Genomic DNA, 27,893 nt, shown 5'->3' on the forward strand with positions numbered 1-27,893 from the left:
CAAGGGAGTGAAGATGCAGAACGTCTTCTCTTTCAGGTCTTAGAAACCCAGGCAAATAATTGAAGGCAGGGAGCCTCTATGCTCCAAGGGGTCAGCCTGAAAAAAAGAGGGAAGCAGAGGGAGAAAATGATTGACGCGGGGAGACCAAGCTTCTTCAGTGAGCGAGACCCAATAGCTTTATTATTAAAAGGCATTTTTATACCTTGTCTTATACATAGAGGGAAATGAAAGATGCAAAGTCATACAGAGTCAGCCCAAACATTACATCTGTTTTGTATTTATTGAAACCAGGATTTTTCTGCAAATCTTTCCCATAAACAATATTGTGTACATTATCTTCTGGTCTTGGATGCCTGTGAACATTTTATGACGCTCTTTTGATAAAGGCTTCTCAACCAGAAAACTTATTTTCCCTCAAAGTGTTTTTTTCTTTATATTTCTAATCTATGTCAACCTCAGAAAATATCAAACAGAGTTACATTCTCACGAAGCAAAGGGGCAGTGAGTTACAAGAAAGAACCAATTAGCTCAAAAGTTTGATGTGGTTAATTTCAAGGCTACACTTGTTTTTCTTACTTTCCAACTATGTTAACTAATGCACTCCCCCAGGTGCACAGTGGATAAGAGATATGGGAACTTAGCAACAAGCATTGGCCCAATAATGAAATCCTATGCCTAGTGCTACTCTAATAAATTTTAACTCTTTAAAATGCTCTATATTTTAGGCTTTATGTGCCTCTCATAGTTGGGAGGCTGTAAATAATCATATGCAAAGCTGCAAGAGTCTAGATATACCTGCCAAGCAAGCTAGAATGCTAACAGAGGGATTTTGATTGGAAATATTCTTCTCATGTCCAGGAGACTTATTAGCTATAGCCCTAAGTTAATTTTCTCCAGAGAAACATTGTCAGGAATAGCCCCCTGTTCATGTCAGAGGAGTTGGTGAAAATCATGAAATAGTAAAACAGACATATTCTGGTTTTGGGTGGATGCTCAAGAAAGCCTAGGGGGCCCATTGAGTCCTGAAGCCTTGCTTAATAGTTCTCTTCCACATGACCTTGTCATGGGTGTGATCTCCCATGGTGGCTCCCGGCAGAAGCCTACTGTCTGTATGAATTTAAGATTTCACTCACATCATGAGAAGTCAGTACAGTAAGGTTTCATCCATTAATTATTTTTAAAGCTTCAGGTGTTAATAAAGCCGCTGCCCCAGTTACTCTTAGGCAGTGGGGCCACCCACGTGAAATTAAATCTAATTTTCTGTCTAGATAAGCAATAGGTTACTGGTGAGGACCTTGGGGTTGTGTCAAAACTCCCAAGGACATACCTTTTCTTTCAGTGACAAACGTATTAAATTCTGACCCTGTGGGCAAGCTCAAAGCTGGAGCTTACAGGAGAGCAGTATCTGGAGACCAAACCAGTTTGTCGGTTTGGGCCTGCTGAGTTTCAGCTATGTTTATTTAAAGGCCGGGCAAGTTCCCCATAACCTGGAATCCAAATGTGACAGTAGCCTGTGATTCCCAAAAATCCTCTCAATTGTCCTTAAGTCGTAGGTAGTTGATGATTTAGTATAGGTTTAATTCTCTCAAGGCCTATGGCCCTAGTCCCTTCTGATATGATTAGGCCCAGATATCTAACAGATTGCTGACAAAGTTGAGCCTTTTTTCTTGATGCCTTGTAATTGCAGCCTGCCAGAAAGTTTAAGAAATCTTCTGAGGCTTGTGAACAAGCTTCCTCTGTCTCAGCACAGAGCAAAATATCATCTACATATTGTAGCATCACCCCTTCAGAACTATGAAAGTTTTGTAGATCCCGTGACAAACATTGTTCAAATAAATGAAGACTGTCATGATCCCTGGGACAAAACTGTCCAGGTTAACTGAGAAGCTGGCTGCGTAGGGCCTTCAAAGGCAAATAGACATTGACTTTCCTCTGCCAAAGGCACAGAATAGAAGGCATCTTTTAAATCAATTACTGAGAAATATTTGGCTCATTCAGGAATGTCAGACAATAGAGTATAAGCATTAGGCACCACGGGGTGTAAAGGAACTACAGCCTCATTTATTATTTGTAAATCTTGAACTAGTCTCCATTTACCATTTGATTTCTTTATATCCAAAATAGGAGTGTTGCAAGGACTGTTATTGGGAATTAATAGTCCCTGCTCCTTTAAATTTTTGATGATGGGTTTTAAGCCTTCCTTAACTTTTTTCAGTTGATACTGCTTCTTATGTGGAAATAAGTGAGGGTCTTTGAGCTTGACAACTACAGAAATAGCATTTTATGCATGACCCACAGATTTTCCATCAGCCCATACTCTAGGATTTACATTTTGCTCAACTAAAGGGAGAGAAAGGGAGGGCTCCATATTCATGAAAACAGAGGCATGGACCTTGCTCTGTATACCCCTCCCTAAAAGAGGTGAGGGAGACTCTGGCATGATCAGAAACTTGTGAAAATAGCACAGAGTCCCAGTCACAAATTACAGAAAAAAATACCTTTGGGCTTGTCCAGACAGTCTCATTACGGAAGAGGATTGTGAAGAAAGTGGGCCAGGGGCTCCAGTAAGCACAGAGTAAGTTGTCCCAGTATCTAAAAGGAAATCAACAGATTGGCCCCGCACAGTTATTAATACCAGTGGTTCCTCAGGTGTAATTAGGACGGGAGCTTGTGTGGGGACCCCCAGGCACCTTCAGTCCTTGAGAGTACAACCCTGGAGACCTACGCTTCTGAAGGCAGTCTCTCTTCCAGTGTGGTCCTTTGCAGACAAGATGTGGAGCCAGAGGCGGCTTAGATGCCTGAGGGCAATCCCACTTGAGGTGCCCCTCCTTTCCACAGTAATAGCAAACCCATCTCTTTTCACCTGGGTCCCTCTGGGCATTTTTCTCTGGCTATTTAAGAACGGTTTTCATAGCCATTGCAAAGGCTTCCACCTGTTCCTTTGACTTTCTCTGCCCTTCTTTCTTTTCTTTATATTCCCTACCATAATAGACTGTCTGAGCCAGTTGTAACAGATTATCTAAAGACTGATTTGGTCCATACGCCCATTTTAAAAGCTTACGATGGATATCTGGAGACGATTGAGTGAGAAATCTATCCTTTAAGATCACTTTTCTCTCTACACTTTCAGGATCAATCTCAGTGAATCTGTGAAGGGCTTCTCTAGTCTATCTAGGAATTTACCAGGAGCTTCTTTCTCCTCCTGTTCTATATCAGCCAATTTGTCATAGTTTAAAGGCTTAGCACACACTTGCCTGAGTCCTTCAAGAATACATCTGACAAAATGACTTTGATCCCATCTTCTTTTAGCTGTGTTGTAGTCCCAGTCTGGTTCTGTAGTTGGAACTACCTGATTTCCAGTGGGAAGGCAAATATTTTGTCCTCTCTCTTCCCTACTGATTTATTACCAAACCATTTATCTCCATGTGCCAAAATGTGTCATTGCTCAGTCGTGTCTGACTCTTTGTGACACCACAGACTGTAGCCTATGAGGCTCCTCTATCCATGGGATTGTCCATGGCAAGAGTACTGGAATGGGTTGCCATTTCCTTCTCCAGGGGATCTTCCCGACCCAGGGATTGAACACAGGTCTCCTGCATTGCAGGCAGATGCTTTGCCCTCTAAGCCACCAGGGGTTCATCTCCATAGGCAATCGCTTTTCCCAAAACTTGACTCTTTGAGTCAGGAGTCAGTGTCTGTCCCAAGATATACATCACAACTTTCTAAGTGAGGTGATAAAGCAAAGTAATACCTTTCGAAGTTCTAATATATTTTCCTGGGTCCTCTAAATAGTCTCCCAGATCCTCCTTGATTCTTTGTATTTCTTGATAAGAAAAAAGCTGATTATTTCTCCCGGTGGGTGCTTCATGAAGACATAACAGCTTGTGTGGCTCTTCCTCAGTCCCTCTGACTGCTCTGTGCATATGATCCCAGGGATAGATTGGAGAAACCTGCTTTCCTTTTTCTCTTTGTCTCCTGTCCTCCATCTCATCTCTTACTTCTATGGTCTGAGTTTCTAGTGAAACCAGAGTAGTCTGAGGTCATACTGAGACAGCAGATGTTTGGACCTCTACGTCGGCAGTTTGAATGTCAGTTTGGGTTTCCACTGAGACAAAGGTAACCCTTCTTCGGGGCAGAGTGGGGGGTGGTGGGTGGGTGGGTTGTTCTCTGGCTTTCAGTTTGTTCAGTTGGGAGCCCTGGGTACGGGGGCAAGTAGGAGGACAGGAGGGAGCTAAAGGTTTCACACCCAAATCTATGCCCTTAGGACATGAGTCTGGCATATTTCGCAGAGAGAAAAAGGGCAACACGTATGCTACTTCTACCCATTTCCCTTGTTCTTTACAGAACCGGTTTAATTGTAAAACTCTATTATACTTAAGAGACCCTCCAACAGGCCACCATTCGCTGTCCTCCGGTGGGTACTGCGGCCATGCAGTATCACATAGGAAGACCAGATGTGTCTTATTTAAGCCCTCAGGATCAAATCTATCCCAGTTTTTCAGGATACAGTTCAAAGAAGTGAGGCTGGAATTGTTAGCTCCCATCTGTAAGAGAGAAAAAAAGTGACCAGCGCCATCTTTCTACTGGAGGCGTCCCTCCCTGCTCTAGATGGGGGTGTAGACAGACTTTACATCAAAAGCTTTTCCTTTCTGGTTAGACTTAGTCTGTCCCATATCGACACAGGAGTCATACTCATCCCTCTCAGTTCTATCACCAAGATGGGGTGGTGATGCACCAGGGGTAGACCTGATGGCATACCTGACTGACATCCAGCTCTTCACCATTAAAACCTTGCTTGCCTCTGATGCCACCCAGGGTGAAATCAGAGTAACCTTCCAGAATGCCTCCCAGGCTAAACTGCTGAGGGAAACATTCGTCACCTGAGTGCCTGTGCACGACCCAGAGTATTTTCCTGACAGCAAAAAGGCCGATATGAACATAAAACTGAGATGTTCCTTCCAAGCGTCACCACACCAGTATAAGAGCCTCCTCTGGTCCACTAAGAGCCAGCGTTACCAAAGGAAGAAAAAACCATTGTAATTCCAATCTGAGTAACCTTTAACCTAAAAGGTGCTCTTGGAGCTAGAGCTCCATCTAGCTTCCAAACTTTCGATTCCTAACAAGGCTAGGCCCTTCCTGACTATCAATCCAAGTTTGGGACCTAAGTAACAGTACACCATAACAGCATAGATCAAAGTCCTCTCTCTAGTCCCTAGTGAGGCTAGGCACTTTCTGACTACCAATCCAAGTTTGGGACCTAAGTAACAGTAAACTATAACAGCATAGATTACAAGTCCCATAGATCACCAGTCTATGATCTGATAGATTAATTTAGTACCTCTAATTTCCAAGGAGTTATGAAACAGTCAAAGAGACTGAAAAGTTTGACCAAGAAAGGAGAGTTTGGTCCACAGGCTTTGCCTATTTCTGGTCAGTTTCCCAAAGGAGACATTGGGTGCCTCTTGGCATTAGCAGGTCAGTATATACCCCCAACAGGTTTTTGCCATAAGCTGTGTGAGGTAATCGTGGAACCGCAGAGCAGGGCTCCTCACTTGTTTCGCTCAGGGCATGTCATTCTTTCACACAAGCACACTGTAGAGTTTGTAAAGTACAGCAGAAAAAGTGTTCACTAGGAGAAAAAAGAACTAGAGCTCCAAGCATCCTTACCTTGTCCTGAGGGACCCCGGATGAGCCCTGAAGATGAAAGGTTGTTGCTGAATGAAAAGACATCAGGATTCTTGGCCTCTGGAGGAGAAGAATTCAATCCGGGGCCAGAGACAAGGCTTGATCACTCAGAGATTTTGTATAATAAAGTTTTATTAAACTATAAAAGAGATGGAGAAAGCTTCTGACATAGGCATCAGAAGGAGGCAGAAAGAGTGCCCACTGCTAGTCTTCAGCTGGATGTTATATAGTCACTAGCAGTCTGTTAATAAAAGAAAGGAATGTCTTAAAACTCAGAATGGCACCAGGCCCCTCATCCATAAGTTGCATTCTGGGATAATCTTGGCACCAGATGATTCATCACCATCCCGGACCATAAAATGATTGACTTGAATCTTGTAGAAGGGCAGATTACCATAGAAATAGTTTTGTTTACATAGATTAGGGGAACAATATCTGAGTATAACATACTGGTTTGCCAAGTAGATTCTGAGCTGTTAGACAGGACCAACTTGAAAACAGAGTCTGGGGTAAATGCATAGTACATTAACATAGCGTAAGACAAACATTTCCATAAGAAAAATGCATTGATTAACTCAAGGTTTGAGAATAGTTAACTTCAGATGAAACCAGGTGTCATTATAGCAACACAGTATTTTTAAAAAGACCTCCTTTTAAATTTGTATAGAGAAGAAAAAATATTGCTAGTTTGTTCCCTTCTGCTGCTTAAGAGAGATAAAAATGTCTGACACTTGCAGCCTATTTCCTCCGTTTGGAGACCCCTGGCCTTCCTACCTGTTACCCTCTCAGCATGCTGTGATTCATGGGGTGGCAAAGAGTCAGACACGACTGAGAAACTGAACTAAACTGAAGTGAAGTTAATTGTAGTCTTTCAGTCCTGTCTGACTCTTTGCAACCCCATGGACTGTAGCCTACCAGGCTCCTTGGTCCATGTGATTTTCTAGGCAAGAGTACTGGAGTGGGTTGCCATTTCCTTTTCCAGGGGATCTTCCGGACCCAGGGTTCGAACCAGGGTCTTCCACGTTGCAGGCGGATGCTTTACCATCTGAGCTACCAGGGAAGCCCCAACTAAACTGAACTAATCCCAAACTCACATTCCTTACCTCCTACCCACACTCAACCTTGGCAACCAGAAGTCTATTCTCTATATTGGTAAGCTTGTTTTTGTTTCATAGATAAGTTCATTTTATTATACTTTAGATTCCATATGAAAGTGATATCATTTGATATTTGTCTTGTTCTTTCTGACTTACTTCACTTAGCATAATCTCTAGATTCATCCATGATGTTGTAAATGTCATAATTTTGTTCATTTTAATGACTGACCAATATTCAATTGTGTGTGTATATACGTCAATCTTCTTTACTCATTCATCTTTTGATAGAAATTTAGGTTGTTTCTATGTCTCAGCTATTGAAAATAGTTCTTCTATGATCACAGGGGTGCTTGTATCTTTTTGAATTGTAGTTTGTCTGGGTGAATGCCCAAGAATTGGATTGCTGGATCATATGTTAACTTAATTTTTAGTTATTTCAAATATCTTCATACTGTTTTCCATAGTTGTTGTTGTTTAGTCATTCACTTCTGTCTGACTCTTTGTGACTCCATGGACATCAGCATGCCAGGCTTTCCTGTCCTGCACCATCTCCCAGAGCATGCTTGAACTCATGTTCACTGAGTCCACTGAGCTATCTGTGGACCTGTCTTGCCAGTTTTCCTGGAGCAGAGAATACTTCATTTCTGCTCTATATCCTCAGGTTCTTTAGGTGGTATCAGAGGTCAGTAGCTTCAGCATGATTTAATCACAATTATTGGGCTTCCTTGATAGCTCAGTTGGTAAAGAATCTGCCTGCAATGAGGGAGACCTGGGTTTGAACCTTGGGTTGGGAAGATCCCTGGAGAAGGGAAAGGCTACCAACTCCAGTATTCTGGCCTGGAGAATTCCATGGATTGTATAGTCCCTGGTGTCACAAAGAGTCAGACAGAACTGAGCAACTTTCACTTTAATCCTTGTAGAAGTACATTTCAAGCACCCATGGCAAGTGCCAATTGGTGGTTGATAAATCATGGTGTTATCATGAACTTCAAATGAGATAGTGTATGTAAAATTCCTAAGTAAATATTAAAACTCTACACAAATAATAGCAAATATGAATGTTTTTATTTTATAGCTAACATTTGAAAGAAACCACTTCTTCTCTGTTCCTTTAAAATATCTTTGGCATTTTTACCTCTGTAACAAGTTTCTCATCTATTCTCACTGTGGAAATGATCTTCACTATTGTCTACTAGTTAACATTCTTGGCTTATTATTCCTCCTCAAGTTCCAAATTCTTCATGAAATCTAAAAACCCTAGTGTAATTTAAAAAAATTTCAGATATTTAGATTTCAATTCCAATGATGACTTAATTAGGATATTTAACATTCCTGAGACTATTTTCCCCCTGTTTGTAAAGTTTGAAAATGCATTTCTATTATTAATTAATGCATAATAATTAATTAGTTAATGCATATCTTTAATTAGGAGAAATTAAATAAACACTGATACATGTAAGTCATGAGAGTGTTGTGTATGTGTGTATATATGTATATGTGTGTGTGTATATATATATATATAACATAGAAATGTGCTATTTTCTCTTGTCTCTTACCCATTTTTGTCTTGCAACTTCTCAGATGCTGATTTTAAATATCTGTGGGTCTTTGTTACTGAGTTATTTTATATGTCATTAATATTTTTAATTTCTTTGAGGGAAGGCACTGTGCCAATACATCCTTCTAACCCGCAGTAGTTCTGAACTTAGCATTGGACCAGTAGGAAAATGCCCAATGAGTCACTGATTAGTAAGATTAGCAACTCATTCCATTTGCTGATATGCAACTTAACTGAAGTTAAACACACATTGTCACACAAGCACACATTGTCAACTTTATTACCATAATAAGTGTAGGTCTTCCCTGTATCTGATAACACTATATTTCAAGTTAAATTTTAGGAGCCATTTGACTTTCACAGAAATGATCCCCAGATAATGGAAGATCTGATTATCCTGATAAGATTATAACATGTGTTATTCTTGAGGAGACAGGTGCTTTTAGTGAAAGAAGGGAAGTACCAGAGAAGAGACTTCCCACGTGAAGAGCATGTATTTGACAGGAATATGACAGCAACCTTAAGCTTCCATCACAGTGATTTGGCAATCACTATTGTTATATAAAAGTAATCATGGTTTGTTCACCTGCAACATAATTCAATCAACTGAGTTGACTCTATCCTTAAATGACACAAAATTTTAGACCTTGAGTGAAGTGAGAAACTTCCTCATTAACGATTCACTTCCTATCTCAATGACTGTGTACTTTGGCCTCTACTTACCCACGGTAGTGCCTTCCACATTAAATATAAGAGCCAAAAAGGCGGAGACCAGATCTCTGAGATTTTCTTTGATTATTTATATACCCTAAGGCTTTTGCATTACCAAATGCTACTTAAGTACTGAAGTTGAAGTATTCAAAGTAAATGATAATTTTAATCAAATGATCTAAAAAACTCTATTTCTTGGTACCATAATAGCACTAGTAAAAATATTTCTGCTGGAGCATTTTTGCAGATAATTTTCATTAAAAAGAAAGAGATCAAAGATAGAAAGAATGCCTGTGCTCTCCAGAGAGATGCCGAAAGTAATTATAGTTTGGCTTACGTAAGCCAATATTGCATATTTTGAAGACAATCTCCCAAATGATATTATTGTGTACAATGTTACAAATATGGCAGTAATAAAGCATTTCTACTGTGTATTTCAGCTAGCAGTTAACATCTCTAAGTATTAGTGCCTTCATTTGTAAATGATACTGTATTGCTATTATATGAATTCAAGCCTTAGGTACTGCAGCAGGCTAAAGATCTCAAGTAATGGAACAGTTTTATTTGATTGTGTAATTTTGGTATCAGATGATTCCTGAAGATACCAAAAAAGACACAATGAGATTTTTCAACTATCAAATCATATCTAGATCACTAGAATTTTATATAAAAATTAGGGGTACTCTAATGGCTTAACATATTAAATAGATTTTCCCCTAATTTAAAGTTATAGTTTAATAAGATCAGAATAAGATTTCACATGTGGCATAGACAAGATAGGTCTTAAGAAAGAGACTTAAGAAGCTCAGCTCTTTTATATGCCCTACCTGAAAATATACTATTGCCCGCAAGTCCTCAGTTCAGTCTCTCAGTTGTGTGTGACTTTTTGGGACCCCGTGGACTGCAGCACACAAGGCTTCCTTGTCCATCACCAACTCCTGGAGCTTGTTCAAACTCATGTCCATTGAATTGGTGATACCATCCAAAAATCTAATCCTCTGTCATCCCCTTCTCATTCTGCCTTCAATCTTTTGCAACAACAGTAAATTTTTCAGTGAGTCAGTTCTTCACATCAGGTGGCCAAAACATTGGAGTTTCACCTTCAGTATCAATCCTTCCAATGAATATTCAGGACTGATTTCCTTTAAGACTGAGTAGTTTGATCTCTTTCAGTCCAAGGGACTCACAAGAGTCTTCTCCACCATCACAGTACAAAAGCATCAATTCTTCAGAGCTCAGCTTTCCTTATGGTCTAATACTCACATCCGTACATGATGACTGGACAAATCATAGCTTTGACTAGATTGACCTTTATAGGTAAAGCAATGTCTCTGCTTTTTAACATACTGCCAAGGTAGGTCATAGATTTTGTTCCAAGGAGCATATATCTTTTAATTTCATCTTCAGTGATTTTGGAGTGCAAGAAAATAAAGTCTCTCACTATTTCCATTGTTTCCCGATCTATTTGCCATGAAATGATGGGACCAGATGCGATGATCTTTGTTTTCTGAATGTTGAGTTTTATACCAGCATTTCCACTCTCCTCTTTCATTTTCATCAAGAATCTCTTTAGTTCTTCTTCACTTTCTACCAAAAGGGTGGGGTCATCTGCATATCTGAGGCTACTGATAGTTCTCTTAGCAAGCTTGATTCCAGCTTGTGCTTCATCCATCCCGGAATTTTACGTGATGTACTCTGCATACAAGATAAATGAGCAGCGTAAAAATACATAGCCTTGATGCATGCCTTTCCTGGTTTGAAACGAGTCTGTTGTCCCATGTATAGTTCTAACTGTTGTTTCTTGACCTGCATACAGATTTCTTAGGCGGCAGGTAAGGGGGTCTGATATACCCACCTCTTGAAAACTTTTCCCACTTTGTTGTGATCTAGACAGTCAAAGGCTTTGGTATAGTCAATAAAGCAGAATCGGATGATTTCTGGTATTCTCTTTCTTTTTCAGAGACCCAACAGATATTAACAATTTGATGTCTGGTTCCTCTGCCTTTTCTAAATCCAGCTTGAACATCTGGAAGTTTTCAGTTCACATACTATTGAGGCCTAACTTGGAGAATTTTGAGCATTACTTTACTAGCTCGTGAGATGAGTGCAATTGTGTGGTAGTTTGAGCAGTCTTTGGCACTGACTTTCTTGGTGATGAGAATGAAAATCAACATTTTCCAGTCCTGTGGTCACTGCTGAGTTTTCCAAATTTGATGACATATTGAGTGCAGCACTTTAACAGCATTATCTTTTAGAATTTGAAATAGCTCAACTGGAATTCCATCACCTCTACTAGTTTTGTTCATAGTGATGCTTACTAAGGCCCATTTGACTTCACATTCCAGCATGTCTGGATCTAGTTGAGTGATCACACCATCGTGGTTATCTGGATCATGATGATTTCTTTTTTTTTAAATATAGTTCTTCTGTGTATTCTTGCCACCTCTTCTTAATATCCTCTGATTCTGTTAGGTCCATAATATTTATGTCGTCTATTGTGTCCATTTTTGCATAAAATATTGTCTTGTTATCTCTAATTTTCTTGAAGAGATCTCTACACTTACCCATTCTGTTGTTTTCCTCTATTTCTTTGTGTTGATCATTGAAGAAGACTTTGTTATCTCTCCTTGCTATTCTTTGGAACTGCATTCAGATTTATATATTTTTTATTCTCCTTTGCATCTAGCTTCTTTTCTTTTCTCAACTATTTGTAAGGCATTTTCAGGCAACCGTTTTGCCTTTTCGCATTTCTTTTTCTTGGGGATGGTCTTGATCACTGACTCCTGTACAATGTAATGAACCCTAGTCCATAGTTCTTCAAGCACTCTGTCTATCAGATCTAATTCCTTGAATGTATTTGTCATTTCCACTGTGTAATTTAAGGGCTTTATTTAGGTCATACCTGAATGGCCTAGTGGTTTTCCCTACTTTCTTCAACTTAAGTCTGAGTTTGGCAATAAGGAGTTCATGATCTGAGCCACAGTCAGCTCCTAGTCTTGTTTTTGCTGACTGTACAGAGCTTCTTCATCTTTGGCTGCAAATATAATCAATCTGATTTTGGTATTGATCATTTGGTGATGTCCGTATGTAGAGTCATCTCTTGTGTTGTTGGAAGTGGGTGTTTGCTATTACCAGTGTGTTCTTTTTGCAAAACTCTGTTAGCCTTTTCCCTGCTTCATTTTGTACTCCAAGGCCAAATTTGCCTGTTATTTCAGACATATCATGGCTTCCTACTTTTGAATCCAAATCTCCTATAACAAAATGGACATCTTCTTGGGGTGTTAATTCTAGAAGGTCTTGTAGATCTTCATAGAACTGTTCAACTTCAGCTTCTTCAGCATTATTGGTTGGGGAATAGATTTTGATTACTATTAAAATGGCTTGCCTTGGATATGAACAGAGATCATTCTGTCGTTTTTGGGACTGCATCCAAGTACTTCGTTTTGGACGCTTTTGTTGACTATGAGGCTACTCCATTTCTTCTAAGGGATTCTTGCCCACAGTAGTAGATATAATAGTCATGTGAGCTAAATTCACCCGTTCCAGTTCATTTTACTTTGCTGATTCCTAAAATGATGCTCACTCTTGCCATCTTTTGTTTAACCACTTCCAATTTACCTTGATTCATGGACCTAACATTCCAGGTTCCTAAGCAATATTGCTCTTTACAGCATTGAACTTTAGTTGCATCACCAGTCATATCCACAATTCGGTGTTCTCTTGTTTTGCTTTGGCTCCATCTCTTCATTCTTTCTGTAGTTATTTCTCCACTCTTCTCCAGTAGCATCTTGGACACATACTTACCTGGGGAGTTCATCTTTCAGTGTCATATCCTATTGCCTTTCCATGCTGTTCATTAGTTTCTCAAGGCAAGAATACTGAAGTGGTTTGCCATTTTCTTCTCCAAGAGACCACATTTTTACAGAACTCTCCAACATGACCCATCTGTCTTGGGTGGCCCTTGATGGCATTATTCATATTTTCATTGAGTTAGACAAGGCTGTGGTCCATGTGGTCATTTTGATATGTTTTCTGTAATTGTAGTTTTCAGTCTGTCTGCCCTCTGAAGGATAAGGATAACAGGCTTATGGCACCTTCCTGTTGGGAGAGACTGACTGTGGGGGAATCTGGGTCTTATTCTAATGCAGGGGGGAGGCATGCTCAGTAAATCTTTAATCCAGTTTTCTGTTGATGGTCAGAGCTGTGTTCCCTCCCTCTTGTTTGACCTGAAATCAAACTATGGTGGAGCTAATGAAGATAATGGTGACCTTCTTAAGGTCCCATTCAAGCACTGCCACACTCAGTGCCCCCAAACCTACAGCAGTCCTCCACTGACTTACACCTCTGACGGAGACTCCTAGACACTCACAGGCATGTCTGGGGCAGTCTTTTGTGGGTTCTCTGCTCTTTTCTTCATGTGCTTAGGTGTACCTATAAATGTTAGACTTAGTTCAAGAAACTGGTTCATTTTGGAATGGGTTACCAATTCTTTCTGCAGGGTATCTTAGATTTCCAGGGATTGAGCCCACATCTCCTGCATTGTAGGCAGGTTCTTTACCATAGAACCACAAGGAAAGCCTGGACTCTTATAAATAATATAACAAAAACACAATTTTCACACTAAAAATAAAACTATTAATACATTTTAAATGTCATAAAATGTCTAAGAACTGGAGTTTGACAAAATGCTGCAAAAAAGATTCTGTAATTGTCTGACTCAGTTGAAAACCCTTAAAATTAAGGTTGAGGTGGTTTGCCTAAGATAATATAGTTAAGAAGTAAAAAAGAGTTGGCAGCAAAATGCTTTAATATGTTTATAATTTTATTTTTATGTAAGCTAGTTGGAAAGATATATAAAATTTTAAGATACTCAGGAAAATTTTGTATAAAAATTTTATATTTATTATAATTTTGTAAAAAAAAAAAAAAGCCTGATGGACTACAATCCATGGGGTTGAAAAGAGCTGGAGACAACTGAGAGACTCAGCACAGGACAGGGTCCTTTAGAAATATCTATCTGAAATAAATATGGTTCAGACACTAAGAATTTGCCTGCAATAGAGGAGACCTGGGTTTGAACCCCTGGAGAAGAGAATTGTTAACCAGTCGAATCAGTTCAGTTGCTCAGTCCTGTCCAACTCTTTGTGACCCCATGGATTGCAGCACACCAGGCTTCCTTGTCCATCACCAACTACCGGAGCTTACTCAAATTCAGTCCATCAAGTCGGTGATGTCATGCAATAATCTCATCCTGGGTCGTCTACTTCTCCTGTCTTCAATCTTTCCCAGCATCAGGATCTTTCCCAATGAGTCGGTTCTTCACATCAGGTGGCCAAAGTATTGGAGTTTCAGCATCAGTCCTTCCAATTAATGATCAGGACTGATTTCCTTTAGGATTGACAGGTTGGAACTCCTTGCAGTCCAAGGAACTTTCAAGAGTCTTCTACAACACCACCGTTCAAAAGCACCATTACTTTGGCGCTCAATTTATTACAGTCCAACTCTCACATCCATACACAACTACTGAAAATGATAGCTTTTACTAGATGGACAGTTGTTGGTAAAGTAATGTCTTTGCTTTTTAATACTCTGTTGAGGTTGGTCATTGCTTTTCTCCCAAGCAGCAAGAATCTTTTAATTTCATGGCTATAGTCACCATCTGCAGTGATTTTGGAGCCCCCCAAAATAAAGTCTTTCACTGTTTCCATTGTTTCCCAGCTATTTGTCATGAAGTGATGGGACAAGATGTCATGATCTTAGTTTCCTGAATGTTGAGTTTTAAGCCAGCTTTTCACTCTCCTTTTCACTTTCATCAAGAGGCTCTGTAGTTCTTCTTCACTTTCTGCCATAAGAGTGGGGTCATCTGAGGTTAGTGATATTTCTCCCAGCAATCTTGATTCCAGTTTGTGCTTCATCAAGCCAGGTATTTCGCATGATGTTCCCTGAATATAAGATAAATGAAAAGGGTGACAATATACGTGATGTACACCTTTCCCGATTCGGAACCAGTCTCTTGTTCTATGTCTGGTTCTAACTATTGCTTCTTAAGCTGCATACAGATTTCTCAGGGGGTAGTTAAGGTGGTCAGGTATTCCCATCTCTTGAAGATTTTTCCCCATTTGTTGTGATCCATACAGTCAAGGACAGTGGCATAGTCAGTAAAGCCAAGGTAGATTTTTTTTTTTTTCCTGGAATTTTTTTTCTTCTTCAATGAGCCAGTGCATATTGGAAATTTGATGTTTGGTTCCTCTGCCTTTTCTAAAATCACCTTGAATATCTAGAAGTTCATGGTTCACATACTGCTAAAGCCTGGCTTGGAGAATTTTGAACATTGTTTTGCTAGTGTGTGAGATGAGTGTAATTGTGAAGTAGTTTGAGTATTCTTTGGGATTGTCTTTCTTTCGGATTGGAATGAAAACTGACCATTTCCAGCCCTGTGGCCACTGCTGAGTTTTCCAGATTTTCTGGCATATTGAGTACAGCACTTTCACAGCAACATATTTTAGGATTTGAAGTAGCTCAACTGAAATTCTATCACCTCCACTGAGTGAGTGAGTGAGTGAGTGAGTGAGTGAAGTCGCTCAGTTGTGTCTGACTCTATGCAAATCTGTGAACTGTAGCCTACCAGGATTCTCCGTCCATGGGATACTTCAGACAAGAATATTGGAATGAGTTACCATTTCCTTCCCCAGGGGATCTTCCAGACCCAGGCATCGAACCCGGGTCTCCCACGTTGGAGGCAGATGCTTTAACCTCTGAGCCACCAGGTAAGCCACCTCCACTAGCTTTGTTCATAGTGATGTATCCTAAGACCCACTTGACTTCACATTCCAGGATGTCTGGCTCTAGGTGAGAGATCACACCATCATGGTTATCTGGGTCATAATGATATTTTTTGCATAGTTTTTCCATGTATTCTTGCCACCTCTTCTTAGTATCCTCTGATACTGTTAGGTCCATACTATTTCTGTTCTTTATTGTACTCATCATTGCATGAAATATTCCCTTGGTATCTCTATTTCCTTGAAGAGATCTCCAGTCTTTCACATTCTATTCTTTTCCTCTTTCTGTGCATTGATCACTGAGGAAGGCTTTCTTATCTCTCCTTGCTATTCTTTGGAACGCTGCATTCAAATGTGTATATCTTTCCTTTTCTCCTTTGCCTTTAGCTTCTTTTCTTTTCTCAGCTATTTGTAACGCATCCTCAGACAACAATTTTGTCTTTTTGAATTTTTTTTTCTTGAGGATGGTCTTGATCTATGCCTCCTATACAACGTCCCTAACATCTGTCCATAGTTCTTCAGGCACTCTGTTTATCAGACCTAATCCATTGAATCTACTTGTCACTTCCACTGTATTATCATAAGGGATTTGATTTAGGTCATACCTGAATGGTCTACTGGTTTTCCCTACATTTTAAAGTCTGAATTTGGCAATAAGGAGTTCATGATGTGAAACTACCTCACAGTTGCACTCATCTCACGTATTAGTAAAGTAATGCTCAAAGTTCTCTAAGCCAGGCTTCAGCAGTATGTGAACTGTGAACTTCCAGATGTTTAACCTGTTTTTTTTTTTGGTCTTTTGTTATTATTATTATTATTTTAATTTTAAAATCTTTAATTCTTACATGCGTTCCCGAACACGACCCCCCCCCCACCTCCCTCCCCACAACAACTCTCTGGGTCATCCCCATGCACCAGCCCCAAGCATGCTGCACCCTATGTCAGACATGGACTGGTGATTTAATTCTTACATGATAGTTTACGTGTTAGAATTCCCATTCTCCCAAATCATCCCACCCTCTCCCTCTCCCTCTGAGTCCAAAAATCCGTTATATATAACCTGGTTTTAAAAATGGCAGGGGAACCAGATATCAAATTGCCAACATCCACTGGATCATGAAAAAAGCAAGAGAATTCAAGAAAAACATCTATTTCTGCTTGATTGGCTATACCAAAGTCTGACTGTGTGGATCACAATAAACTGTGGAAAATTCTGAAAGGGATGGGAATACCAGACCACCTAACCTGTCTCTTGAGAAACCTATGTGCAGATCAGGAAGCAACAGATAGAACTGGACATGGAACAACAGACTGCTGGGGTCCAGCCCTGGTGGATCCAGGGTAATTAGAAGCGGGGATGGAGTCGGTGATTGATTTAGAGAGAGATAAGAAAAAAATGTTGTAGATAAGAAAATAGAGAAGAGAAAGAGGCCGATATTCCTTGGTTTACATAGAAAGCCAATAAAACCCCCAGACAAGGAGTTTGCCCTGTTCATGGAGGCTATGGGTGCCCTCACGGTCTCCTGAGGGAGTGAAGATGCAGAACATCTTCCCATTCAGGTCTTAGACACCCAGGCAGATAAGTGAATGCAGGGAGCCTCTATGCTCCAAGGGATCAGCCTGAAAAAAAAAGGAGTAAGTGAGAGAAAAAAAAGACATGGGGTGACCAAGCTTCCTTGAGCGAGGCCTGTTACTTCATTTTCAAAAAGGACTTTTATACCTTTCCCACAAATGATGTTGTGTACATTACCTTCTGGCCTTGGAGGCCTTTGAAACATTTTATGACCTTCTTTTGATAAAGGCTGCTCAACCAGAAAATTTATTTTCCCTCAAAGTGTTTTTTTCTTTTTATTTCTAATCTATGTTAGCCTCAGAAAGTATCAAAGTTACATTTCTCACGGAGCAAAGGTGCAGTAAGTTACAACAAAGAAAGAACCAAATAGCTCAAAAGTCTTATGTGGTTAATTTCAAGGCTACTATTTTGTTTCTTACATTCCAACTATGTTAACTATGGCACTCCCAGGTGCACAGCAGATAAGAGATATAGGAACTTAGCAACAAGCATTGGCCCAGTAATAAAATCCTACACCAGCACTACTCTAATAACTTTTAACTCTCTGAAACGCTCTATGTTTTAGGCTTCCCATGCCTCTCACAGTTGGGGAGATGTAAACAATCACATTCATAGTTGTAAAAGTACGGATAAAACTGTCACGCAAGTTAGAGAGCCATCAGAGGGGTTTGAGCTGAGACACTCCTTTTATATGCAGGAGACTATTAACTGGAGCTCTAAGTTAACTTTTTCCAGAGAAAGGTGATCGGGGATAGCCCCTCTGTAATGTCAGAAGAATAAATGGAAAGCATAATGCAGTAAGGCAGGCAGACTCTGGTTTTGGGGGTATATACTCAAGAGTGAAAGAGGAGAGTGAAAAAGTTGGCCTAAAGCTCAACATTCAGAAAACGAAGATCATGGCATCTGGTCCCATCACTTCATGGGAAACAGATGGGGAAACAGTGGAAACAGTGTCAGACTTTATTTTTTGGAGCTCCAGAATCACTGCAGATGGTGACTGCAGCCATGAAATTAAAAGACGCTTGCTCCTTGGAAGAAAAGTTATGACCAACCTAGGTAGCATATTCAAAAGCAGAGACATTACTTTGCCAACTAAGGTCCGTCTAGTCAAGGCTATGGTTTTTCCTGTGGTCATGTATGGATGTGAGAGTTGGACTATGAAGAAGACTGAGTGCGGAAGAATTGATGTGTTTGAACTGTGGTGTTGGAGAAGACTCTTGAGAGTCCCTTGGACTGCAAGGAGATCCAACCAGTCCATTCTGAAGGAGATCAACCCTGGGATTACGTTGGAAGGAATGATGCTAAAGCTGAAGCTCCAGTACTTTGGCCACTTCATGCGAAGAGTTGACTAAAAAAAAGACTCTGATGCTGGGAGGAATTGGGGGCAGGAGGAGAAGGGGACGACTGAGGATGAGATGGCTGGATTGCATCACGGACTCAATGGACATGAGTCTGAGTGAACTCTGGGAGATGGTGATGGACAGGGAGGCCTGGAGTGCTGCGATTCATGGTGTCTCAAAGAGTCGGACACGACTGAGTGACTGAACTGAACTGAACTGATGCTCAAGAAAGACTAGGGGGAACCCTGAGGCCTGATCCTGCGTTTGCATTTTGCCAGGCCCCTTTCCTCATCAGCTTTGCCACGGGCGGGATTCCCCATGCTGGCTCCCGGCAAGAGACTGGTTGCAAATTGGAAAAGGAGTATGCCAAGGCTGTATAATGTCACCCTGCTTATTTAACTTATATGCAGAGTACATCATCAGAAACGCTTGGCTGGAGGAAGTGCAAGCTACAATCAAGATGGCCAGGAGAAATAACAATAACCTCAGATATGTGGATGATACCACCCTTATGGCAGAAAGTGAGGAACTATAAAGCCTCTTGATGAAAGTGAAAGAGGAGAGTTAAAAGTTGGCTTAAAGCTCAACATTCAGAAGATCAAGATCATGCATCTGGTCCCATCACTTCATGGCAAATAGATGGGGTAACAGTGTCAGACTTTATTTTGGGGGACTCCAAATCATTACAGATGGTGATTGCAGTCATGAAATGAAAAGACGCTTACTCCTTTGAAGGAAAGTTATGACCAACCTAGACAGCTTGTTGAAAACCAGAGACATTACTTTGCCAATAAAGGCACGTCTAGTCAAGGCTATGGTTTTTCCAATAGTTATGTATGGATGTGAGAATTGAACTATAAAGGAAGCTGAGCACTGAAGAATTGGTGCTTTTGAATGTGGTGTTGGAGACGACACTTGAGAGTCCCTTGGACTGCAAGGAGATCAAACCAGTCCATCCTAAAGGAAATCAGTCCTGAGTGTTCATTGGAAAGACTGATGTTGAAGCTGAAACTCTAATACTTTGGCCACCTGATGCGAAAAGCTGACTCATTTGAAAAGACCTTGATGCCGGGAAAGATTGAGGGTAGAAGGAGAAAGGGACAACAGAGAATGAGATGGTTGGATGGCATCACCAACTCAATGGACATGGGTTTGGGTGGACTCCAGAAGTGGGTGATGGACAGGGAGGCCTCCCTTGCTGCGGTTCATGGGGTTGCAGAGTCAGACACGACTGAGCAACTGAACTGAACTGAACTGAACTGATCTGTGTCACAGTCAGTCTCCCCTTCTTGTTTTTGTTGACTCTATAGAACTTCTCCATCTCTGGCTACAAAGAATATTAAATATCTGATTTTGGTATTGAGCTTCTGATGCTGTCTATGGGTAGAGTCTTCTCTTGTTTTTTTTTTGGAAGAGGGTGTTTGCTATGACCAGTGCATTCTCTTGACAAAATTCTGTTAACCTTTGTCCTACCTGTTTTGTAGTCCAAGGCCAAATTTGCCTGTTACTCTAGATACCTCTTGAGTTTTGCATTCCAGTCCCCTATAATGAAAGTGAAATTGTTCAGTTTTGTCTGACTCTTTCCAACCCCATGGACTGTAGCCTACCAGACTTCTCCATCCCTGGGGTTTTCCAGTCAAGAGTACTGGAGTGGGTTGCCATTTCCTTCTCCAGGGGATCTTCCTAACCTAGGAATCGAACTCAGTTAACAATCATGTGATATTTGTAAATTTTGTAGACTAATCACTTCTTGGTTACATTTGCAAATGTTTTATTCCAATATGTGAGCTATCTTTTCATTTTATTTATTGTTTCCTTTGCTGTACAAAAACTTTTGAGTTTAAGTAGGTCCCATTTGTTTATTTATTTATTTATTTTTTATTGAAGGATACTTGCTTTACAGTATTTTCTGTTTCCAATATTCTAGGAGGTGGACTGATAATTGCAATTAATGTATGAGAGTGTTCTATGTATATTTTCCTCAAGGAGTTTTAGTTTCCAGTATCATATCAAGGTCTTCGATTCATTTAGAGCTTATTTTTGTGTAAAAGAAAAAAATCTATTTTCATTTATTTTATATCCAGCTCTCCACTTTTCCAGGCACCATTTATTGAAGAGATTGTTTTTCCAACATTACATCCTTTCAGTTCAGTTCAGTTCAGTTCAGTTCAGTGACTGCTTTATCATTGATTAATTGATCACATGTGTATGGGCTTATTTTTGGATTTTCTATTCTGTTCCACTGATCTACATTTTTTATTTATCTACTGTTTTAATGCATAGTTTTGTAGTATATTCTGAAGTCAGGGGGTTTCCCTGATGGCTTAAACAGTAAAGAATACACCTGTAATGCAGGGGACCTGAGTTCAATACCTGGTCAGAAAGTTCTCCTGGAGAACAAAATGGTATCTACTCCAGTATTCTTCCTGGGAGAATTCCATGGACAGAGGAGCCTGCTGGGCTAGAGTCCATGGGGTCGTACAAAGTCAGACATGATTGAGCGACTAATTCTCACTCTCTGAAGCTGGGGAACCTGATTTATCTAGCTTCATTTTCCTTTCTCAAGATTACAAGGCTATTCAGGATGTTTTTTGTCTTCATACAAATTTTAATTTTTTGTTGTTGTTATTGTTATAGTTCTGTGAAAAATGTCATTGATAACTTGATAGGGATTGTGTTGAACTCATAGATTGCCTGCAATAGTATAGTCATTTTGAAAAGACTGACTGATTCTTCCACTACACGGATATGGTATATCTTTCCATCTGCTTGCATCTTCTTCAATTTCTTTCAACAGCATATTATAGTTTTCAGTGTACAAATCTTTGTCTTTTATCAAAAAGTCCTTTATTCTTGAGTATTTCATTCTTTTTGGTGTGATGGTAAATGGAAAAATTTCTTGAATTTCTCCTTGTGATTTTCATTGCTAGTGTAAGGAAATGCAACAGATTTCTGTGTATTAATTTGTTAACATAGAGTATTACCAAATTCATTGATGAATTCTGGTACACATTGGTAGCATATTTAGGATCTTCTATTTACAGTATCATGTCATCTGCAGTTTAAATTATTTTCCAATTTGGATTCCCTTTACTTCTTTTTATTCCCTGATTGTTGTAGCTAGGACTTCCAAAACTATGTTAAATAAATGTGGTAAGAGTGGTTATTCTTGTCTTGTTCCTAATCTTTGAGGAAATGCTTTCAACTTTTCACATCAAGTATGATGTTATTGTAGGTTTGTCATAGTAGCCTTTATTATATTGAGGTATGTTCTCTATGCTCACTTTCTGGAGAGGTTTTTCTTTTTAATCATCAGTTTAGTTCCGTTCAGTCACTCAGTCATGTCTGACTCTTTGCAACCCCACGAATCACAGCATGCCAGGCCCCCCTGTCCATCACCAACCCCTGGAGTTCACTCAAAATCATGTCCATTGAGCCATTGGTGATGCCATCCAGCCATCTCATCCTGGGTCGTCCCCTTCTCCTCCTGCTCCCAATCCCCCCCCCCCCCCCCAACCCCAGCATCAGAGTCTTTTCCAATGAGTCAACATTTCACATGAGGTGGCCAAAGTAGTGGTGTTTCAGCTTTAGCATCATTTCTTCCAAAGAAATCCCAGGGCTGATCCCCTTTAGGATGGACTGGTTGGATCTTCTTGCAGTCCAAGGGACTTTCAAGAGTCTTCTCCAACACCACAGTTCAAAAGCATCAATTCTTCTGTGTTCAGCTTTCTTCACAGTCCAACTCTCACATTCATTCATGACTACTGGCAAAACCATAGCCTTGACTAGACGGACCTTTGTTGGCAAAGTAGTGTCTCTGCTTTTGAATATGCTCTCTAGGTATAAATGAGTGCTAAATTTTGTCTAAAACTTTTACTGCATCTATTAAGATGATCATATGGTTTCTATTCTTCTGTTTGTTGATGTGGCATATCACACTGATCTACAGATATTGAAAAATCCTTGAATCCATTGGATAAAACCCAATCGATCATGGCATATGATCTTTTCAATGTACTGACAGATTTGGATTAATAGTATTTTGCTGAGGATATTTGCATCCATGTTCATCAGTATTATTGGCCTGTAACTATTTTTCCCCCTCTTAACGAGTAATCTTTGTCTGATTTTCGTATCAAGAAAGGCCACATAGAAGGAATTTGGACGTTTTCCTTCCTCTACAAATTTTTGGAATAGTTTTAGAAGGCTAGATGTTAACTGTTCTCTGAATGTTTGATAGAATTCACCTGTGAAAATATAAAGTCCTAGATTTTGTCAATTTTTAAGTCATAGTTTCAGTTTCAGTGCTTGTTATTGGCCAGTTCATATTTTCTATTTCAACCAGGTTCAATCTTGGGAGACTGTACGTTTATAAACATTTGTTCATTTCTTCCAGGTTGCCCACCTTATTGATGTATAAAATGTCAATTTTATATATTTATTTTGATGCTTTGCATTCTGTGGAATCAATTGCTACTTCTTTTTCATTACATTTTTTCTGTTTTAATTAATTAATTAATACTTATTTTTTTAATTGAAGGATAATTCCTTTACAGAATTTTGTTTTCTGCCAGACATCAAAATGAGACAGCCTTCAGTTCAGTTAAGTTACTCAGTCGCGTCCGATTCTTTGCGACCCCTGAATCACAGCATGCCAGGTCTCCCTGTCCATCACCAACTCCTGGAGCTCATTCAAAGTCATGTTCATCTAGTCGGTGATGCCATACAGTCATCTCATACTCTGTGTCCCCTTCACCTCCTGTCCCCAATCCCTTCCAGCATCAGGGTGTTTTCGAATGAGTCAGTTCTTAGCATGAGTTGGCCAAAGTATTGCAGCTTCAGCATCAGTCCTTGCAAAGAACACCCAGGGCTGACCTCCTTTAGAATGGACTCGTTGGATCTCCTTGCAGGCCAAGGGACTCTAAAGAGTCTTCCCCAACACAACAGTTGAAAAGCATCAATTCTTCGTCACTCAGCTCTCTTCCGGTCCAACTCTCACATCCATATATGACCACTGGAAAAACTATAGCCTTGACTAGACTGACCTTTATTTGCAAAGTAATACCTCTGCTTTTCAGTATGCTATCTAGGTTGCTCATAACTTCTCTTCCAAGGAGTAAGCGTCTTTTAATTTCATGGCTGCAATCACCATCTGCAGTGATTTTGGAGCCCCAAAAATAAAGGGGCTTATGGCAGAAAGTGTAGAGGGACTAAAAAACCTCTTGATGAATGTAAAAGTGGAGAGTGAAAAAGTTGGCTAAAAGCTCAACATTCAGAGAACGAAGACCATGGCATCAGGTCCCATCACTTCATGGCAAATAGATGGGGAAACAGTGGAAACAGTGTCAGACTTTATTCTGGGGGGCTCCAAAATCACTGCGGATGGTGACTGCAGCCATGAAATTAAAAGACGCTTACTCCTTGGAAGAAAAGTTATGACCAACCTAGATAGCATATTCAAAAGCAGAGACATTACTTTGCCAACAAAGGTCCATCTAGTCAAGACTATGGTTTTTCCAGTGGTCATGTATGGATGTGAGAGTTGGACTGTGAAGAAAGCTGAGCACAGAGGAATTGATGCTTTTGAACTGTGGTGTTGGAGAAGACACTTGAAAATTCCTTGGACTGCAAGGAGATCCAATCAGTCCATTCTAAAGGAGATCAGCCCTGGGATTTCTTTGGATGGAATGATAGTAATGCTGAACTTCCAGTACTTTGGCCACCTCATGCGAAGTGTTGACTCATTGGAAAAGACTCTGAAGCTAGGAGGGATTGGGGGCAGGAGGAGAAGGGGACAGAGGATGAGATGGCTGGATGTCATCTCTGACTCGATGGACATTACTCTGAGTGAACTCCAGGAGTTGGTGATGGACAGGGAGGCCTGGCGTACTGTGATTCATGGGGTTGCAGAGTGGGACATGACTGAGTGACTGAACTGAACTGAATTGAACTGAACTGAAAAAATAAAGTCAGACACTGTTTCCACTGCTTCTCCACCTATCTGCTATTAAATGATGGGACCATATGCCATCATCTTCGTTTTCTGAAGGTTGAGTTTGAAGCCAGCTTTTTCACTCTTCTCTTTCATTTTCATCAGGAGGCTTTATAGTTTCTGTTCACTTTCTGCCATAAGGGTGGTGTCATCTACGTATCTGAGGTTATTGATATTTCTCCTGGCAACCTTGATTCCAGCTTCTGCTTCTTCCAGCCCAGCTTTTCTCATGTACTCTGCATATAAGTTAAATAAGCAGGGTGACAATGTACAGCCTTGATGTACTCCTTTTCCTATTTGGAACCAGTTTGTTTTTCCATGTCCAGTTCTAACTGTTGCTTCCTGACCTGCATATAGGTTTCTCAAGAGGCAGATCAGGTGATCTGGTATTCCCATCTCAGTCAGATTTAGTTATACATATATCCCCCCCCCCCTTTTGAACCTCACCCCATCCCATCCCTCTAAGTTGATACAGAGTCCCTGTTTCAGTTTCCTGAGCCATATAGCAAATTCCCATTGGGCATCTATCCTCACATATGGTAATGTAAGTTTCCATGGTACTCTTTCCATACATCTCACCCTCTCTTCCCCTCTCTGCATGTCCATAAGTCTGTTCTCTATGTCTGTTGCTCCATTGCTTCCAGTAAATAAATTCTTCAGTACTATTTTTTTCTAGATTCTCTTTCTGACTTACTTCACTCTGTATAATAGGCTCTAGGTTCATCCACCTCATTAAAGCTGACTCAAATGTTTTCCTTTTTGTGGCTGAGTAATATTCCATTGTGTATATGTTCCACAGTTTCTTTATCCATTCATCTGTTGATGGACATCTCGGTTGCTTCCATGTTCTAGCTTTTGCAAATAATATTGCAATAAGCAACAGGGTACATGTATACTTTGCAGTTTTGGGTTCCTCGGGATATAGGCCTAGGATTAGGAATTCTGGGTCATATGGTGGTTTTATTCCTACTTTTTCAAGGAATCTTCATAATGTCTTTTATAGTGGCTGCATCAATTTACATTCCAACCAACAGTGCAAGAGTGTTCCCTTTTCTCCACAACTTCCACAGCATTTTTGATGATGGCCATTCTGACTGATGTGAGATGATTTCTCATTGTAGTTATGATTTTCATTTCTCTAATGCTGAGTAATGTTGAGCATCTTTTCATGTGTTTTTTAGCCATCTGTATGTCTTATTTGGAGGAATGTTTGTTTAAGTCTTTTCCCCATTTTTTGATGGGGTTCTTTGTTTTTCTAAACCTCAGTAAATTTAAGAAAATTGGAATCATATCAAGCATCTTCTCTGGCCAATGCTATGAGACTAGATATCAATTACAAGAAATAAAATGTAAGAAGCACAAACACATGGAAATTAAACAACATGTTTCTAAATAACAGCTTACTGAAGAAATTAAAAGGGAAACAAAAACAATTCTACAAACAAATGACAATGAAATCAGGACAACTCAAATTGCATCAGATGCAGCAAAAGCAGGTCTAAGAGGGAAGTTTATATCAGTACAATTCGACCTCAAGAAACAAGAAAAACATCGAATAGACAGCCTAACTTTACAACTAAAATAACAGGAAAAATAAGCACAAAGTTAATTCAGTCACTCAGTGGTGTCTGACTCATTGTGACCCCCATGGATTGCAGCATGCCAGGATTCCCTTCTATCACCACTTCCCGGAGTTTACTCAAACTCATGTCCATTGATTTGGTGATGCCATACAACAATCTTACCCTCTGTCGTCCCCGTCTCCTCCCATCTTCAATCTTTCTCAGTATCAGGGTCTTTTCAAATGGGTCAGTTCTTCACATTTGCTGGCCAAAGTACTGGAGTTTCAGCTTCAGTATCAGTCCTTGCAATGAATATTCAGGACTGATTTCCTTAGGATGGACTGGTTTGATCTCCTTGCAGTCCAAGGGACTCTCAGGAGTCTTCTCCATCACCACAGTTCAAAAGCATCAATTCTTCAGTGCTCTGCCTTCTTCACAGTCCAATTCTCACATCCATACATGACCACTGGAAAAACCATAGCCTTTACTAGATGGACCTTTGTTGGCAAAGTAATCTCTCTGTTTTTTAATATATTGTGTAGGTTGGTCATAACTTTCCTTCCAAGGAGTAAGTATCTTTTAATTTTATGGCTGCAGTCACCAACTGAAGTGATTTTGAAACCCAAAAAAATAAAGTCAGCCCCTGTTTCCACTGTTTCCCCATCCATTTGCCATGAAGTGATGGGACCAGATGCCATGATCCTAGTTTTCTGAATGTTGAATTTTAAGCCAACTTTTTAGCTCTCCTCTTTCACTTTCTTCAAAAGCCTCTTTAGTTATTCTTCGCTTTTTGCCATAAGGATGCTGTCATCTGCATGTCTGAGGTTATTGATATTTTTCCCAACAATGTTGATCCAACTTGTGCTTCATCCAGCCCACCATTTCAATTGATGTACTCTACATAAAGTTAAATATGCAGGGTGACAATATGCAGCCTTGATGAACTCCTTCCCTGATTTGGATCCAGTCTGTTGTTTCATGTCCAGTTTTAACTGTTGCTTTCTGATCTGCATACAGATTTCTCAGGAGGCAGGTTATGTGGTTTGGTATTCCCATGTCTATAATAATTCTACACACACACACACACACACACACACACACAAAGAAAACCCACAAAATTAGTAGAAGAAAGGAAATTATAAAGAACCAAGCAAAAATAAATGAAAAATAAATGAAAGAAAAAATAGTAAAGATAATAAAACTAAAGGCTCTTTCTTTAAGAAGATAAAAATTGGCAAACGTTTAGTGAAACTCATCAAGAAAAAAAGAGAGAAGGGTGAAATCAACAAAATTAGAAATTAAAAAGGAGAGGTTACAACAGACAATGCAGAAATACAAAGGATTATAAGAGAGTGTTATGAACTAATATATGGTAATAAAGTGAATAACCTGGAAGAAGTAGACAGATTATTAGAAAAGTTCAATCTTCCAAGACTAAACCAGGGAAGAAATAAAAATTATAAACTATCCAATTACAAGCACTGAAATTGAAGCTATGATAAAAAAATCTTCCAAAAAACAAAACCCCAGGACCAGATGGCTTCACTGGAGAGTTCTAGCAAACATTTAGAGAAGATGTAATGCCTATCCTTC

Source organism: Ovis aries, chromosome 15, assembly GCF_016772045.2.
Source record: "Ovis aries strain OAR_USU_Benz2616 breed Rambouillet chromosome 15, ARS-UI_Ramb_v3.0, whole genome shotgun sequence".
Lineage (NCBI taxonomy): Eukaryota > Metazoa > Chordata > Mammalia > Artiodactyla > Bovidae > Ovis > Ovis aries.